Genomic DNA, 18,463 nt, shown 5'->3' with positions numbered 1-18,463 from the left:
GTGTTTTTGTACGCCAACAAAGTCCCACCTCACTCTACACATGCTACATCCTTGTGGGCTTCAAATTTTGCTTCACTCCCGTTACTACCAATACACCTAGTGACTTCCTTTACTTCCTCGGATGAAAAAACCATTGCATTGCAGGCATTTTCCGACTAACTAGGGGGTGATTTTCGAGATGCAATGTTCCCCGAAGAGTCAAGATGCAGACATCTATAACTAAGGCCTCTGCCAAGGGATCCATTGAAGAGTGAATGTGTAGATACGGACTAAGACACCAGGAAGTTTCATGGACGCAGCTTGACTGTTTTTTTTTCATGTTGAAACTTTATAACTACCGGAGATCACTGGCAGTTAGCAGCTTGTTATTTAGTTTATGGTGGTGACTTAAAGAAAGTAAGTCAAATCAGGAATTGCATTTTTGTTTTAGGTATTGTCAGAATTTTAGAATTTATGATAATGAACTTGTGCCAGTAAGGGCCGACAGCCCTTGCACTCGCAGGCAAGCTGTATTTTCCGCTGCCAGATTTTTTAAAAAATTATCACTGGCTTCTAGCATACATACATTTTTTGCCATTACAGTTTGAGAAGATCGAAAAACACAGCAACGTAATATATGATCTTCATCGCACATACATTTTAGGGCATACATTCATAAATTTGTCTACACATTGAATGTGTCATATTTTCTCTGTTAGACAACTAGATACAGCTGGCAGCTAATCACTCGTTTATGTTGAAGCAGTAATTCAGTTCACGAATTAAGCTCATCATTCCTTCTAGATTTTGATGTTTTCTTGTGCTTGGATGTGGCATCACATGCCCTTCTGGTTGTACGAGGGGCGTTCAGAAAGTAAGCTCCGATCGGTCGCGAAATGGAAACGACTATGAAAATCCGATAAAGCTTTGCACAGATGTGTTGGGTAGTGTCTCTAGTATAACCCCAGTTAGCATCACGTCGCTCTTCTCATTTCTGAGCTCGCAGTGAGTGCGTAAAGATGTCTAGAAAATAGTGTCTGCCGCCAAGTACGAGGGCCTGGTGAGAAATTTCGCCTGAAGCTATGCAGCTAACATTACATAACTGTCGTGCTGTTTCTTCTTCAAGACAATTCTCAGCCGCATTCTGCAGGGGCAATGAAGATGCTCCTGCATCGTTTTCAAATGGAAATGTGAGATTACCCACAATACAGTCCGCAATTGTCTCCCCCTGAGTTTCATCTCTGGTCACATGAACCGCTGTCTTTGAAGACAACATTTTGACACAGACAACGAGGTGTAGGCCAGCGTGGAGAATTGGCGGAAAGCACTGGCGGCTGCCTTCTATGATGAGGCTATTGAAAAGTTGGTACAACGCTATGACAAAAGTCTAAGTCAGAACGGCGACTACGTAGAGAAGTAGCTGAAAGGTGTAGCTAATTGTTACAAGTAAAACATTTCTGATGTTCACTGTGGTTTCAATTTGGCAATCAATCGGAGCTTATTTTCTGAACAGGCCTCGTATCCCCAGGAACAAGGGTAGTGCTATGTGACTGTCAGTGACCAAATCTCCTTCAAAAATTTGACTCTGCCTTCGTCACAGAGACTGCACTTAATAGGATGTGATTTGTATCAGCAATTGTTACTCCATAACAGTGACAGTAGGGTGTATCCAACACGCCGCTTTCATGCAAGTGGGCGGGAGAAGATTCATGATTGAGATGCATACTTAAAATAGATGCTACTATGTTCCTTGCATATATGGAATTTATAAACTATCATTGCCTCGGATTAATGGCTCTATACAGGCATAGCTACAACCTCATGTGCTTTGACTTTCGTTCCATTCTTCTGCGACGAAAGACTCGCTTGTTGTTTTATTTTCAGGACGTAATCTGCATTTGTGAGTTTTATATCCAGATGTATTCCACTGCTAAATGCAACTCTCGTCAGTGGATGATCTGCTTTGTCATTGTTTTTAATGCTGGAATGACATTTAAATCCACAAAAATTCTATAATTTGACCAGCCTTATTTGTATGAGGATTTATTTAGTAGTTCGTTTGTTCGAATTCCTGCAACTAATTGATTTCAGAACGCTTCGTAAGTCGTCAATTAATATTGTGTTGAGGATTTTGATGGATACTGCGTATCTTATTGCCTGTATAACAACGAATGTTTCAGCTAGAAATATGGAGACATCGCCGGGTAGATGTAACTTCCTCTCTTCCGCAATTTGTTGACAGAACAAAAGTGTATCGTGTATCATTTTCCGTATCCATTTCTGAGACATTTGTTTGTTTTTGAGTGTATCCTGTCCACTTTTCTGCCATATACGATGTATATGGAAACTGCTCATATTCTTTCCTTTTATTCGAGCAATCTACATGTGTTAAATATTGTAATAAGAGCCGTAAAAGTCATTTAGGAACACTGGAATGACTTTAATTCGGTTTGTTTTATTTTGCAGATATCTAGAGAGTGCAAATGATTACTGTGGTGTCACCGCTAGACACCACACTTGCTAGGTGGTAGCTTTAAATCGGCCGCGGTCCATTAGTACATGTCGGACCCGCGTGTCGCCACTGTGTGATCGCAGACCCAGCGCCACCACATGGCAGGTCTAGAGAGACGTACGAGCACTCGCCCCAGTTGTACGGACGACATTGCTAGCGACTACACGTACGAAGCCTTTCTCTCAATTGCCGAGAGACAGTTAGAATAGCCTTCAGCTAAGTCCATGGCTACGACCTAGCAAGGCGCAGTTAACCATATCTGGAGAGAGTCTCACTTGTATTATCAAGAGCAATGTACAACAAGAAATTAAAGTTAAGTATACGAGAAGCTCCGTTCTTTTCTTTATAGCTTTCATCACGTATCCTGTTTCAGACTTAACACAAGACGGCGAGAGTTGACGCGTGCCCTTCCGGCTACTTCTCAGTGTGGCGTAGCTAGCTTGTTACGCCACAACAATTACCTTACAGTTATTGGAACTAGTTACAAAAACGAGGTGTGCGTGAAAAGTAATGAAACTGATGTTTTTATCTACCAAAGTTTTCATTTTCTTCAAACAACAATATTGTCACCTAAGTGGTTCTCTTCGGGAGCTGTACACCGGCCGAGTCTCGATAGTACCGCTGAAATATATCCAAAGACAGTAACTAGTTCTCGAAAGAACAGTTACTGTTGATGACCGTGCACAACAACAACACCTGTCAGCAGCTGAGGTTGTCAGTCATCATTTATTCCAGGGAAAAGCTGCACGGTCATCAACAGTAACTGTTCTTTCGAGAACTAGTTACTGTCTTCGTATATATAGTTAAAGGCTACCCAGCCATTGACCTTCGTCTGTGCGAATGCGCACAGTTTGCCCAAACTCTTACGGGAATCGCCAAAGCGTGCGCGAGTAATGAGTGGGTGGGAAAATGTCTATAAGGTACAATACATATGTAGAATTGTGAACAGTTGGGAATGTGAGTCTCACGGGAAGCGTGCAAGGGATAAGTCCCTGCAGTCGCGCTATTCATCTGTGTCCCCGGTGGCTCAGATGGATAGAGCGTCTGCCATGTAAGCAGGAGATCCCGGGTTCGAGTCCCGGTCGGGGCACACATTTTCAGCTGTCCACATCGAGGTATAACAACAACACCTGTCGGCAGCTGAGGTTGTCAGTCATCATTTTTACCGCTGAAAGGCTTCAGCTACTAGGTCATTTAACGTGTCAGCCACATTCTTTTGAATGTTCTCCAGAGTCCCAAACTACGTCCTTTTAAGACCTTTCTTAATTTCGGGAATAGAAAGAAGACACAAGGACTGAGATCACGTGTATACCGGTGTTGTGGGGCAACAGGAATGCCTTTTGATGTCAAAAGCACCGTGACAGAAGCGGTCATGTAACTTGGGGCGTTGTTACGATGAAGCATCCACTTGTCTGCAACGTCCAGTGTCAGTCGATTCACCCTTTTCCTGAGCCTTCCAAGGACATGTTTGTCAAACACTTGGTGGACGGTTTGCCCTGGTGGAACAAATTCCTTAAGCACTATACCCCTACTGGCAAACAGCAAATCAGCACTGTTTTGATCATTGATTTGCTTATTCGAGCTTTTCTCGGTTGAGTAGATCTCTCTGTGTGCGACTCCTCACTTTGCCGCTTTGTCTCATAGTCGTAGTAAAAAATTCAGGGCTCATCACCAGTAATCAACGACTGAACCGTTCGTGGTCATTGGCAATCTTCTAAAGAAGATCAACGCACACGTTTCTCTGCTCAGTTGTGAGGTTTTCCGGTACCATTCTGTGGCACAAACCTTCGCATGTGCAATTTTTTTGTAAAAATTTGATGCATGGTGAAATTTTTTATGTTCAGCAGGTCATCCATCATACTTATTGTTAAAAGTCGGTCTGATCTCACAAGAGCATGCCAAGTTCGCCCTTTTAATCGGTTTTTGAAGTTCAAGGTCTCCCTAAGATAGGTTCATCTTCAACGTGTTCTCGGCCTTCCAAAAAATGGTTTATGCCAGCAAAAAGCTTGTTTTCTTGGTAAGGAATGTTCCCCATAGGCCTGTTTCAACTTTTCAAAGTTCACATTCGCAGATTCGCCACACAGATCTTGATTGCATAAAGTTGGTCTCGATTCCGCTGTTCCATTTTCATAACGCACAACAAAAACACAACTCCCTTGTGTCGCTGTTCGGAGCTGAAACTGGGACTGTGCACCCGGAAGGAATGAGCAAACCAGTCCGCACAAGTAGAACAACACAGTGTTGCTAGGTCACTCGCAGTGTTGCCGCTCTCATTACTTTTTCTCACACATTTCGTATTATCGTATCTCCTATATTGTTGGCATAGATGACCAGAGAGCACACTAAATTTAAGTCAGTTGTGTATTGTTTGTTGCATAGACACGTTTCGGCGCTTATGTCTGTATTCCTTAGTGAATGGCAGCTTCAGTATATAATAAAAACGCTTATTTCCTTAAGTCTCTTACAGGAAAACTCATAAAGATAGGAGCATAACTGCCCCCATTAACGTAATGGCAGAGATTGTTTCGTGACGCTTATTTTTTTAATGCAGTTCAAGAATTAAATATAATACAGGGTGTTTATAAATGAATATAGGGGTTTTAACGCTTTATAATACTTATTGTATTAAACTTACAGTTATAAATGATATGTCAAATGAAAGAGCAACTCAAACAGTTTTACCAAGAACCTTATAAATGTTCATTGTGAGTACCATTTGTCACACGGCACACGTCAAGTCTATAGCCGAGTTCTTCCCAAACGTTGGATAGGCCGCAAGGGGCCCCAATGACAAGGTTTGCTTCGCATGGCCTCCACGTTCACTCGACCTAACGCCAGGCGATTTTTTCCTTTGGGGCTTCATCAATGATAGTGTGTACGTGCTTCCGCTACCAGCAGACCTCCCTGAATTAAAGAACCAGATTGAAGCAGCTGTTGCGACAATCACTGAAGACACACTTAACGTTTGGGAAGAACTCGGCTATAGACTTGATGCGAGCCGTGTGACAAATGGTGCTCACATTGAACATTTATAAGGTTCTTGGTAAAACTGGTGAGTTGCTCTTTCATTTGGCATATCATTTATAACTGTAAGTTTAATATAATAAGTATTATAAAGCGTTAAAACCCCTATATTCATTTATAAACACCCTGTATTATATTTAATTCTTGAACTGTATTCCACAGCTCAAGGGATACATTGAATGACACCGCTCAAATGATACACTAACTGACACGGAGAGACTCATCCAGATAAGCAGCATCGGACGAAATAAGAATTAACGATTCATTTCGTAAACCTGCTGCTGTGACAAAAATGCGTCTCCATAGTGGACATTCATTGTGTGACGAATGTCAATAGGTTTCACACTTAAAAAGGAGAAACCTAACAGCAGAAAACCGTTTGTCCCTGGAGCTGGTTGCTAGTGGGGCGCTCCTCTGAACACAGCTCCTTCGGCGGTGTCTGTGGAGATGCACGCCGTGTATCCACTCTGTTTTTCTAGTATCTATGAATGAAACTTAGTTTACAGTTTATCCACGTCGCAACTGAGTACGCCGGAGTCCATTTAGCATGCTTAATTCCCCTATGCTCTGATTCAATCTCTGTATTCACAGAGTTGGAAACTGACGATCGCAGCTTGTTTTCTCTGCACATTATTATGGATTGTATAAGAGCTCACCAGATTAAGTATTAACCTCCTCCTTTAATTCAAAGCCTCTACAAATTGGCGACTCTTGGTGTGCTGCGCGCGCGCGTCCAAACACACACACACACACACACACACACACACACACAGTCTTGTGGCTTTCTCTCTAACGAGGACCCCTGCAGTGATTCACGTCATCGTAAGACACTTCCAATCTAACTTCAAGTTGTAATCAACAAAACCGGATTTAATTATTAAATGTCATGATGAGTTAAAACTGGAATTATCTACCTGCCTGAAAAGTGAAAAATTTCTTTAGAGTTGCGTCACAGTAAATACTGCAGCTTTCATTTCGATGATATTTGAAATGTACCTTAACAGCGCACCGGAGAATATTAATCTCTGACAGCGTACCAGCTCTCGATTAGTCCGCTAAGGTGCAAGGTGAAACTTCACTAGGCAGCTTACTGACACGGAAACACTGCGAAGGAGTACTGTCATATAAGATTTAATTTTTGCTCAGCATATGGCAAGCGTTTCGGAATTGAAACCCTTTCTATCACGTATTAAATTGAAGATTTTACGACGGGACTCGACGAAATTGATAAATGTCCTTCACCCTCTATGGAACTGTTTTTCCTCAATGCTACAAAACCAAAAACTGATTTCTCTGTGGATGTTGACAATAGGAGCATATTCATTAAGTCTACATCCTGTTGACAAAAATTCGTCACCTTACTGGTGAGCTCTTCCGCGGAGACACGAAACAGCAGTGAAAGAAGGTTAGACTTGCACCATTGACTAGTATTGATGACTGAAACGTTGCAGTGATATGATAACACTGATTATATTTTTGCAGCAATCATTTGAATGTAAGAGCAACCGTTTTGGCGTATTCACAATACAAAATTACGTGGTGCACGGAGACAGTATCGTTACGCGATGCCGTGCAAATTGCCTTTAAGGAGCCACTTCGAATTTTGCCTAATTTAAGACCTCCCGATGACATTGTAATTCTGTCAGAGACAGCAAAGGACTTGGAAGAGCAGTTGAACGGAATGGACAGTGTCTTGAAAGGAGGATATAAGATGAACATCAGCAAAAGCAAAACGAGGATAATGGAATGTAGTCAAATTAAATCGGGTGATGCTGAGGGAATTAGATTAGGAAATGAGACACTTAAAGTAGTAAAGGAGTTTTGCTATTTAGGGAGTACAATAACTGATGATGGTCGAAGTAGAGAGGATATAAAATGTAGACTGTCAATGGAAAGGAAATCGTTTCTGAAGAAGAGAAATTTGTTAACATCGAGTATAGATTTAAGTGTCAGGAAGTCGTTTCTGAAAGTATTTGTATGGAGTGTAGCCGTGTATGGAAGTGAAACATGGACGATAACTAGTGTGGACAAGAAGAGAATAGAAGCTTTCGAAATGTGGTGCTACAGAAGAATGCTGAAGATAAGGTGGGTAGATCACGTAACTAATGAGGAGGTATTGAATAGGATTGGGGAGTAGAGGAATTTGTGGAACAACTAGACTAGAAGAAGGGATCGGTTGGTAGGACATGTTTTGAGGCATCAAGGGATCACAAATTTAGCATTGGAGGGTAGCGTGGAGGGTAAAAATCGTAGAGGGAGACCAAGAGATGAATACACTAAGCAGATTCAGAAGGATGTAGGTTGCAGTAGGTACTGGGAGATGAAGAAGCTTGCACAGGATAGAGTAGCATGGAGAGCTGCATCAAACCAGTCTCAGGACTGAAGACCACAACAACAACAACAACAACAATGGACAAAATTCTACATCTATATGGATACTCCGCAAATAACATTTAAGTTCATCGAACCACCTTCACAATAGTTCTCTGTTATTCCAATCTCGAACAGATCGCGGAAAAAACGAACACTAAATCCTTCCATGCGGGATTCGATTTCGCTTATTATATTATGATGATCGTTTCTCCCTATGTAGGTCGGCGTCAACAAAATTAGGAATAGAAAGTTGGTGACTGAAATTTCGCGAGAAGTTTCTGCCGCAACGAAAAACGCCTGTGTTATAATGACGTCCAGCCCAAATCCTGTGTCATGTCAGTGACAGTCTCCCCCCTATTTCTCGATAATACAAAACGTGCTGCGCTTTTTTGAACTTTCTCGTGTAGTCCGTGAATCCTATCTGGCAAGCATCCCAGACCGGGTAGCAGTGCTTGATGAGTGTAGTGTAGGCAGTGTCTTTAGTAGAACTGTTACATTTTCTAAGTGTTCGGCCAATAAAGCGCAGTTTTTAGTTTGTCTTCCCCACAATATTTTCTTTGTGTTCTTTCCAATTTAAGTTGTTCGTAATTGTAATTCATAGGTATTTTGTTGAATTTAGATTTGACTGATTTATCGTGTGACCGAAGTTAAGTAATCGTTTTCCATTATATTTTTCCTAATAGTTGGTACGTGTTTTGGTAATCAGTCAAAAGTATTCCATTTTTAATTCGAAGATACGTTGCTACTTTTAGCCTCCTTAGTTTCGAATATGTTATTAGCTTTCAGACGCCAAGGAAAACACCTAAAAATTAAAAAAAGGAAATGCATTGACACTTATTTAGATGTGTATAGCATTTGACAGCTATTACTCTACAGGGTATACATGGCAACGCGTGGCACAACGAAGGAAAACAGTCGCCTTGATTGGGTCGATGGTACATGTTTTTATTTTTCAAATAATTCATTAACAGTTGTGGTGTCACAATCCTTAGGCCTGTCCCACCCCTCATTAAATCGACCAAGACTTATACGAATAATTGTAAGAACAGTTATTATTATTATGTTCTTTAAGTTTGTTTTTGGGTTTTCAGAAATACTGTGTGAAGAAAGTTTATTTATGTTGCAGATAACGTGGAAGACGCTGCCCAACGATCACCACGAAAGTTCGACGTAGCGGCAAGTGGGCAAGGAATAAAACGAATGCTGCAAACTGCCGCGAGCCATGGAAGAGCCTGGGCCGCGAGGGCGTCGAGCTTCCTAGGTCGTTGTTGGACAACGTCAAAGGAACAGATATCCTGCCTTCTCTTTGTAAACAGATCGATCGAGTCTTGAAGGTTCATGTAAAACGTATAGGCGGGTGACACATTAGGTGGGACCCGATGCCTGTAGTATTCCACAGTTATTAAAAAGTTTCAAACCCCAAAACCAATAGTTCATCATTTATATAGATATAAAGTAGTAAAGATATAGGAAAGGAAGCGTTGCGGCGTCAGAACGAAAAGTGATACATCGCTCAGCAACGAAGAAGGACGTAAACAGCGGGCGTTACGTGGTGAAAACAAATCAACTGATAAAATAGTAAGTCTGTAATTAAGCAAAAGCCACGTAACACTGCACAGTGAATATTTATGATTTCTGTGTCTCCCGTAATGAAATGCATGAGATAATGTTGGTTAGACTGGAAATAAAATGTTTATTGCAATATTCAAGGATTTATTTACGCATATTCTTTACGTGATTCATCAAAAGCAAATCTCCCTTAATTCTGTGCTGCACAGAGAGTGAGACCTGGTGTGGAATAGAGCACGGCTACAGAACATGGCGTCCAGCAGGTACAGTAGTGTGCGAGATTCCCCTGACAGCATCGCTGCAGCCAGGGGCGCCCGTGTTGGCAATCAGGCGGCATTGTTCCGGCGCTAGGCGGGGGCGGTTTGTAGGGAGGTGGGGGTGGGGGGGGGGGGCGTGGGAACCGGGGCAGGCGCTAAGTGCTGCGCGCGCCCGCGGCTGTCGGAGGGTGGCGAAGCCCTGCCGTGCTCTCGCGAATTAGTCGGGTCGCACGGCGCCCGCTCCACGATTTCACGACGCACAGTAATAGGCTGATCCGTAAGGAACTGTTAGGGACGTGAATAATAGTCACAAAACATCATTGATCACCGACACATACACAGATTGTTTTATTCACACGACGGTAGTATCCAAGAGAGGAGAGGGAGTGGGAGGGGGTTGATGTGGCTCGTGAACCTGCCCCTCCCCCAATTCCCTTCCCACAATTCCAATCTTAGCAGGAGTGTTTATATTTTTATGTATGCCAGTTTTTAAATTTGACAGCTAACTTTCGGAGAATGTATGAAGTCTCGCAAATAGCATGGATTTCAGTTCCAGGCTACATTTAATAAAGGGATTATGACCAGGTTGGCTACAGATAACTTTCTAACCTTATCGTACTGTTATCAACACCAAATGCGAAACGGATGGTAAGTCCACAGTTGGGAGCCTAAGAAGTGTTTCATCTACAACAGAGAATTAGAGGTATGAAAATGATATTAAAAGAAAGTATAATAAAATAATACCCACACACACATACTGCCCGAGGGAGGACTCGAACCACCGGCGGGAGTGGCCACGCAATCCGTGACATGGCGCCTAAAACCGCTCGGTCACTCCGCGCGGCAATGTGCAGTGTTATTAGAAACTAATACATGTATTCCACTTTGTATAAACACATTTTATGGAAAATAAACACCTCCCAGGCGTGTCTGCGCACAACGGATTTTGTGGAAAATAAACACTCTCTAGGTGTGTGTGCGCACTGCGTCGCCAGTGGTTTACAAGACGTGCTGCGGAAGGATCGGTATCGTTTTGAAACAGCGTGTAGTGGGCCATAGAGAGTAGGGACTCAGCTGCTCGATCTTAGTTTTGCAGACCCGCAAATGAGGGAAATAAGTGACCTCGATATGATGACATCTACATCTACATCTACACCTACATGATTACTCTGCAATTCACATTTAAGTGCTTGGCAGAGGGTTCATCGAACCACAATCATACTATCTCTCTACCATTCCACTCCCGAACAGCGCGCGGGAAAAACGAACACCTAAACCTTTCTCTTACTTGATTTTGATGATCATTCCTACCTATGTAGGTTGGGCTCAACAAAATATTTTCGCATTCGGAAGAGAAAGTTGGTGACTGAAATTTCGTAAATAGATCTCGCCGCGACGAAAAACGTCTTTGCTTTAATGACTTCCATTCCAACTAGCGTATCATATCTGCCACACTGTCTCCCCTATTACGTGATAATACAAAACGAGCTGCCCTTTTTTGCACCCTTTCGATGCCCTCCGTCAATCCCACCTGGTAAGGATCCCACACCGCGCAGCAATATCCTAACAGAGGACGAACGAGTGTAGTGTAGGTTGTCTCTTTAGTGGACTTGTTGCGTCTTCTAAGTGTCCTGCCAATGAAACGCAACCTTTGGCTCGCCTTCCCCACAATATTATCTACGTGGTCTTTCCAACTGATGTTGTTCGTAATTTTAACACCCAGGTACTTAGTTGAATTGACAGCCTTGAGAATTATACTATTTATCGAGTAATCGAATTCCAGCTGATCTCTTTTGGAACTCATGTGGATCACCTCACACTTTTCGTTATTTAGCGTCAACTGCCACCTGCCACACCATACAGCAATCTTTTCTAAATCGCTTTGTAACTGATACTGGCCTTCGGATGATCTTATTAGACGGTAAATTACAGCATCATCTGCGAACAACCTAAGAGAACTGCTCAGATTGTCACCCAGGTCATTTATATAGATCAGGAACAGCAGAGGTCCCAGGACGCTTCCCTGGGGAACACCTGATATCACTTCAGTTTTACTCGATGATTTGCCGTCTATTACTACGAACTGCGTCCTTCCTGACAGGAAATCACGAATCCAATCGCACAACTGAGACGATACCCCATAGGCCCGCAGCTTGATTAGAAGTCGCTTGTGAGGAACGGTGTCAAAAGCTTTCCGGAAATCTGGAAATACCGAATCAACTTGAGATCCCCTGTCGATAGCGGCCATTACTTCGTGCGAATGAAGAGCTAGCTGCGTTGCACAAGAACGATGTTTTCTGAAACCATGCTGATTACGAATCAATAGATCGTTCCCTTCGAGGTGGTTGGTTGGTTTTTGGGGAAGGAGACCAGACAGCGAGGTCATCGGTCTCATCGGATTAGGGAAGGATGGGGAAGGAAGTCGGCCGTGCCCTTTTGAAAGGAACCATCCCGGCATTTGCCTGGAGCGATTTAGGGAAATCACGGAAAACCTAAATCAGGACGGCCGGACGCGGGATTGAACCGTCGTCCTCCCGAATGCGAGTCCAGTGTCTAACCACTGCGCCACCTCGCTCGGTTTTCCCTTCGAAGTGATTCATAATGTTTGAATACAGTATATGCTCCAAACCCCTACTGCAAACCGACGTCAATGATATAGGTCTGTAGTTCGATGAGAATATATTCTACCTTTCTACCCTTCACCCCCGCTCCCTTCCATTGCTACCTGTTAGGTCCCCAGAACATAATTTATCCGTCAATACGTATCTACCGTACTTAGATATGGTACAATCATTTAATATTTGATCTTAACCCACTTCGTTTACGAGGGTTGCCCAGGAAGTAATACACCGCATATTCTTTTCTCAGCCGAAAACAATGCTATGCTACGAATGCCAAACGTTACGTACGTGTTATTTTATGTCTCCTGAGTGAGCGCGCAAAGTTTGCGTCACTTCAGACAGATAGTGAGCTGCAGGACAGTTTCAAAATGACGTCTGTAGGTGATGTACGTTGCAAGCAACGTGCCATCATTGATTTCTCACTGTAGAGAAAGAAACTGTGAAGAATATGCACAAAATCTTGTGCAAAGGCTATGGAGCATCTGCTGTCGACAGAAGGAAGTTCTGGTCTTACGTTAAATCAGTAAGTGGCTCGAAACAGCATATCCAGACACTCCGGGATGATGATGGCATTGAAACAGAGGATGAGACGCGTAAAGCTGAAATAGTAAACATCTTTTTCCAAAGCTGTTTCACAGAGGAAGTCTGCACTGCAGTTCCTTCTCTAAATCCTCGCACAAACGAAAAAATGGCTGACATCGAAATAAGTGTCCAAGGAATAGAAAAGCAACTGGAATCACTCAACAGAGGAAAGTCCACTGGACCTGACGGGATACCAATTCGATTCTACACAGAGTACGCGAAAGAACTTGCCCCCCTTCTAACAGCCGTGTACCGCAAGTCTCTAGAGGAACGGAGGGTTCCAAATGATTGGAAAAGAGCACAGGTAGTCTTCAAGAAGGGTCGTCGAGCAGATGCGCAAAACTATAGACCTATATCTCTGACGTCGATCTGTTGTAGAATTTTAGAACATGTTTTTTGCTCGAGTATCATGTCGTTTTTGGAAACTCAGAATCTACTATGTAGGAATCAGCATGGATTCCGGAAACAGCGATCGTGTGAGACCCAACTCGCTTTATTTGTTCATGAGACCCTGAAAATATTAGATACAGGCTCCCAGGTAGATGCTATTTTTCTTGACTTCCGGAAGGCGTTCGATACAGTTCCGCATTGTCGCCTGATAAACAAAGTAAGAGCCTACGGAATATCAGACCAGCTGTGTGGCTGGATTGAAGAGTTTTTAGCAAACAGAACACAGCATGTTGTTATCAATGGAGAGACGTCTAGAGTCAAAGTAACCTCTGGCGTGCCACAGGGGAGTGTTATGGGACCATTGCTTTTCACAACATATATAAATGACCTAGCAGATAGTGTCGGAAGTTCCATGCGGCTTTTCGCGGATGATGCTGTAGTATACAGAGAAGTTGCAGCATTAGAAAATTGTAGCGAAATGCAGGAAGATCTGCAGCGGATAGGCACTTGGTGCAGGGAGTGGCAACTGTCCCGTAACATAGACAAATGTAATACACAGAAAGAAGGATCCTTTATTGTATGATTATATGATAGCGGAACAAACACTGGTAGCAGTTACTTCTGTAAAATATCTGGGAGTATGCGTGCGGAACGATTTGAAGTGGAATGATCATATAAAATTAATTGTTGGTAAGGCGGGTACCAGGTTGAGATTCATTGGGAGAGTGCTTAGAAAATGTAGTCCATCAACAAAGAAGGTGGCTTACAAAACACTCGTTCGACCTATACTTGAGTATTGCTCATCAGTGTGGGATCCGTACCAGATCGGGTTGACGGAGGAGGTAGAGAAGATCCAAAGAAGAGCGGCGCGTTTCGTCACAGGGTTATTTGGTAACCGTGATAGCGTTACGGAGATGTTTAATAAACTCAAGTGGCAGACTCTGCAAGAGAGGCGCTCTGCATCGCGGTGTAGCTTGCTCGCCAGGTTTCGAGAGGGTGCGTTTCTGGATGAGGTATCGAATATATTGCTTCCCCCTACTTATACATCCCGTGGAGATCACGAATGTAAAATTAGAGAGATTAGAGCGCGCACGGAGGCTTTCAGACAGTCGTTCTTCCCGCGAACCATACGCGACTGGAACAGGAAAGCGAGGTAATGACAGTGGCACGTAAAGTGCCCTCCGCCACACACCGTTGGGTGGCTTGCGGAGTATAAATGTAGATGTAGATGTAGATGTAGATGTAGAAGTACAGTTAGTCGCTGGGGACGGAGGGTGAGGTCATCAGAAGGCGGTTCGGTGGAGCTCCATGATTTGCAGCCGTCGGGGAGACCATCCATGGCTGTCACACCTGTTGCAGTGAGCTGATGTCATTCGCGAGGACAGACGCATTACGACTCGGCAGTGGGCGTTGCATCTGTCAATCAGTAGAGGAAGTGTGGATGTAATTATTCGCACTCTTGGATATTCGAAGATTGGTACGGACAAGGCATACACGCCCTTATTTCGCACTGAAGCAAGGCCATAGAACGGGATGGAGATTACTTGGAAAAATAGGGTGTTTAGATAAAACACCTTTGTTTTGCGTGTAATTCTCATTATCGTCAATGAAGAATTGTTGAAGAAAAATGCGGTGCGTTAATTTCTGGGCTACCCTAATAACAATAAACATTAATTTTATGCCATTAGAAAACTATTTTTAAAAATTTGCGGTTTTTACATCCACTGAAACGCAGAAAATATTTGTCCTAGAAAAAATGAACAAGATTTTGTTGTAGGAAATTTAATGTAGTTAAATTTCGTACCGGAAACCGTTTTCGAAAGCAGCCGCGGTTTTCGAGTTATGCAAGAAAAACATAAAAAAGTGAGCTATAAACACCCCGCCCCACACCAAAGCTCAACCCTCTAAGGTCCGGTTTATAGTATGTTGTCTATGACACCTCCCCCTCCCACTGCACAAAAATTTGCGACCACACGAATTTTTCCCCTATTCGTTCTTTGTTTTTGGTCTTCGTTCGTGGGCTGATTACTCCGCAGTTCACAATCAAGTGGCTGGCAGAGGGTTCGTCGAACCACCTTTAAACTACTACTTGTCGACGGGACGTTAAACACTAATCTCCTCCTCCACCTTTAAGCTACTTCTGTGCCATTCTTTTCTCGAACAGCGCAGGGGAAAAACGAATACTTAAAACTTTCCGTATTACTTCTGATTTCTCCTATTTTATTATGGTGATCGTTTCTCCCGATGTAGGTGGGTGCCAACAAAATATTTTCGGTTTCGGAGAATAAAGTTGGTATTTGAAATTTCACGAGAAGATGGAGTCGCAACCAAAAACACCTTTGGGGATTGTCAACTCGCGTATAATATCCATGGTACTCTCTCCCCTATTTTGCGATTATACAAAACGAACTGCCTCTTTTGAATTTTTTAGATGTGCTCCGTCAGTTCTATCTGATGCGGATCGCACACCGCACAGCAATAGACCAGAAGAGGAGGGACAAACGTAGTGTAGGCAGTCTTTTTAGCAAACCTCTTGCATTTTCTATGTGTTCTGGCAATAAATCGCAGTCTTTGGTTCGCTTTCGCGACAAAATTATCTTTGGGATCGTTCCAATTTAAGTTATTCGTTATTGTAATCCCTAAGTATTTAGTTGAAATCACAGCCTTTCGATTTGTATGATATGTTGTATAAGCGAAATTTAATGGATTCATCTTAGTACTTCTGCGGATGACCTCACGTGTCTCATTATTTAGAGTCAACTGCCACTTTTCGCATCGTATAGATATCTTGTGTAGATTATTTTGTTACTGGTTTTGATCATCTAATGACTTTAAAAGACAGTAAATGACAGCACCATCCGTAAACAACATAAGAGGGCTGTTCAGATTATCTCCTGTCTTTTATATAGATAGGAACAGCAAAGGGCCTATAAGCCTGTAACACTTCCTTGGGGAACGTCAGATATTACTTCTGTTTTACTCGATAACTTTCCATCAATTAATACGCACTGTGACCCTTCTGACAGGAAATCGATGATTCCTACCACATTGCTGGCGTCGTCGGTTTGCGTTCGGAGTGCGACACACTCGAGCTCATTGGGCGAACGATGCCACTAGTGAATTCTAACCACATTGCTGTGTTCTGTACACAGTAACGAACAGCAAACCTCTACTACAGCAAGGGGGTTATTGCCTATAGCAAGTCGCGTCCAGGAACAGTGATGCTGAGCCTCGAAGCTCAAACTGAATGGGTCGTACGTGGCGACTGCCGGACCTTTTGTTTGCCGATCTGACGCTACGTTCCCGCAGTCTTTCGACTTGAAAAAACAGAGCCGTTGCCAGCTACGTGCGTGGCCGGATCTACCTGCTCAGGCATACGTCGTGGACTTGCTTTTTTATGTCGAAACTCAAAGCTTTTTAAATATAACAAACGTTATTAACGTTCCACATCGTTATTTTTCATGTCTACACATTTATTTCTCAACATGGTATCTCTGGTGACGAACACATTTCTCCCAACAAGGACCAGTTCAGAATGAAGGCTTTCACGACCGGATGACGTAGCGGGTGGTAAACCTTTCCGGGTATAAGGTTGTGGTTCACGAAACTCTTCTGTTCCTATCGTTTCATCCGGAACTGCGCTGGACATCTTCAGTGGCATTTCCGACTGAGCAAGAGGAGGAGCAAAGCCCCTGAAGATGGTCAGCGCAGTTCTGGACGAAACGTTAGGAACAGAACAATTTCATGAACCACGACCTTATACCCCGAAAGGTTTACCAGCAGCAATGGACCAATTTGCTGATACCATCACTCTAGAACGTTTGACTTTATCGATTACAGCATGCTCACGCACTGAAAAAGTTACGTTACACCCCCCCACGTTACACGGTACAATTCGGTGCCCTCTAGTCGCAGAGGGCTGTAAGTACATAGAGATGAAGGATAAATATCTAGGATGACAATAAAGTTTGCGTTATTTAAAAATCTTCAAGAGCTTTCACGTAAAAAATTCGGAAGCACTAATTTTAGCACGCCCTCATAGTAACTCCAACAGAGACCAGCCGACGGAAAGGCATTGTTTGCTGTAGCACTACACCTATCTGACGAAGAAAAAGCCGTTCAAATCTAATTAACTCCTCTGAAGATGGCGGCAGCCAAAATCGTTTACTGGATTTTATAGAAAAGTTACACTGAGATGGAAAAAGTCATGCGGTAGCGATATGTACATACACAGAGGGCGGTAGTATGGTGCACAAAAGGTAAAAAAGGGCAGTGCAATGGCGGAACTGTCGTTTGTACTCAGGTAATTCTTGTGAAGAGGTGTCCGACGTGATTACGGTAGAAGGGCGAGAATTAACAGACTTTGAACGCGGAATGGTAGTTCACTTCGAGAATGGTTAGTGAATTCAGTATTCCGAGATCCATAGTGTCAAATCTGTGCTGAGAATACCACATTTCAGGAATTACTTATCACCATGGCGACGCAGTAACCGACAGCCTTCAATTGGCCACGGAGAGCAGCGGCATTTGCATAGAGTTTTCAGTACTAACTGCCAAGCAAGACTTCTTTAAACGACAGCAAACATGAATATGGTATGTGTGACAGACGTATTCTTTAGGACAGTGAGGCAAAATTTGGCGTTATTGGGTTACGGCAGCAGACAACCGACGCGAATGCCTCTGATAACAGCACGACGTCGCCTGCAGCTCCTGGTTCAAATGGCTCTGAGCACTATGGGACTCAACTGCTGAGGTCATTAGTCCCCTAGAACTGAGAACTAGTTAAACCTAACTAACCTAAGGACATCACAAACATCCATGCCCGAGGCAGGATTCGAACCTGCGACCGTAGCGGTCTTGCGGTTCCAGACTGCAGCGCCTTTAACCGCACGGCCACTTCGGCCGGCTGCAGCTCCTGTCCTGGGCTCGTGATACCATATCGGTTGGACGCTAGACGGCTGGAAAACCGTGGCCTGGTTAGCTAAGCTCCGATTTCAGTTGATAATAGTTGATGGTAGGGTTCGATTGTGGTGCAGACCTCAGGACGGCATGGACCCGAGTTATCAACAAGGCACTGTGCAAGATGGTCTGGCTCAATAATGAACTGGGTCCTCTGTTCCAACTGAACCTATGATTGACTGGAAATGGAGGTGTTC

At 43.4% G+C, this 18,463-nt stretch overlaps 1 protein-coding gene and 1 non-coding gene across 4 annotated transcripts in view; one reads left to right on the top strand and one right to left on the bottom strand.

Moving 5' to 3' along the window:
• The window catches only part of LOC126259302 (protein slit), an 839,566-nt gene that overhangs the window by 296,348 nt on the left and 524,755 nt on the right, over window positions 1-18,463 (bottom strand). The gene's annotated exons all lie outside the window — the stretch shown is intronic.
• Trnat-ugu (transfer RNA threonine (anticodon UGU)) lies at window positions 3,508-3,581 on the top strand. Its single transcript has one exon. It is a non-coding gene; the product is annotated as a tRNA-Thr (tRNA).

Source organism: Schistocerca nitens, chromosome 5 (genome assembly GCF_023898315.1).
Source record: "Schistocerca nitens isolate TAMUIC-IGC-003100 chromosome 5, iqSchNite1.1, whole genome shotgun sequence".
Taxonomy (NCBI): Eukaryota; Metazoa; Arthropoda; class Insecta; order Orthoptera; family Acrididae; genus Schistocerca; species Schistocerca nitens.
The sequence above is the reverse complement of the archived record's forward strand: the minus strand, read 5'-3'. Positions and strand labels throughout refer to the sequence as shown.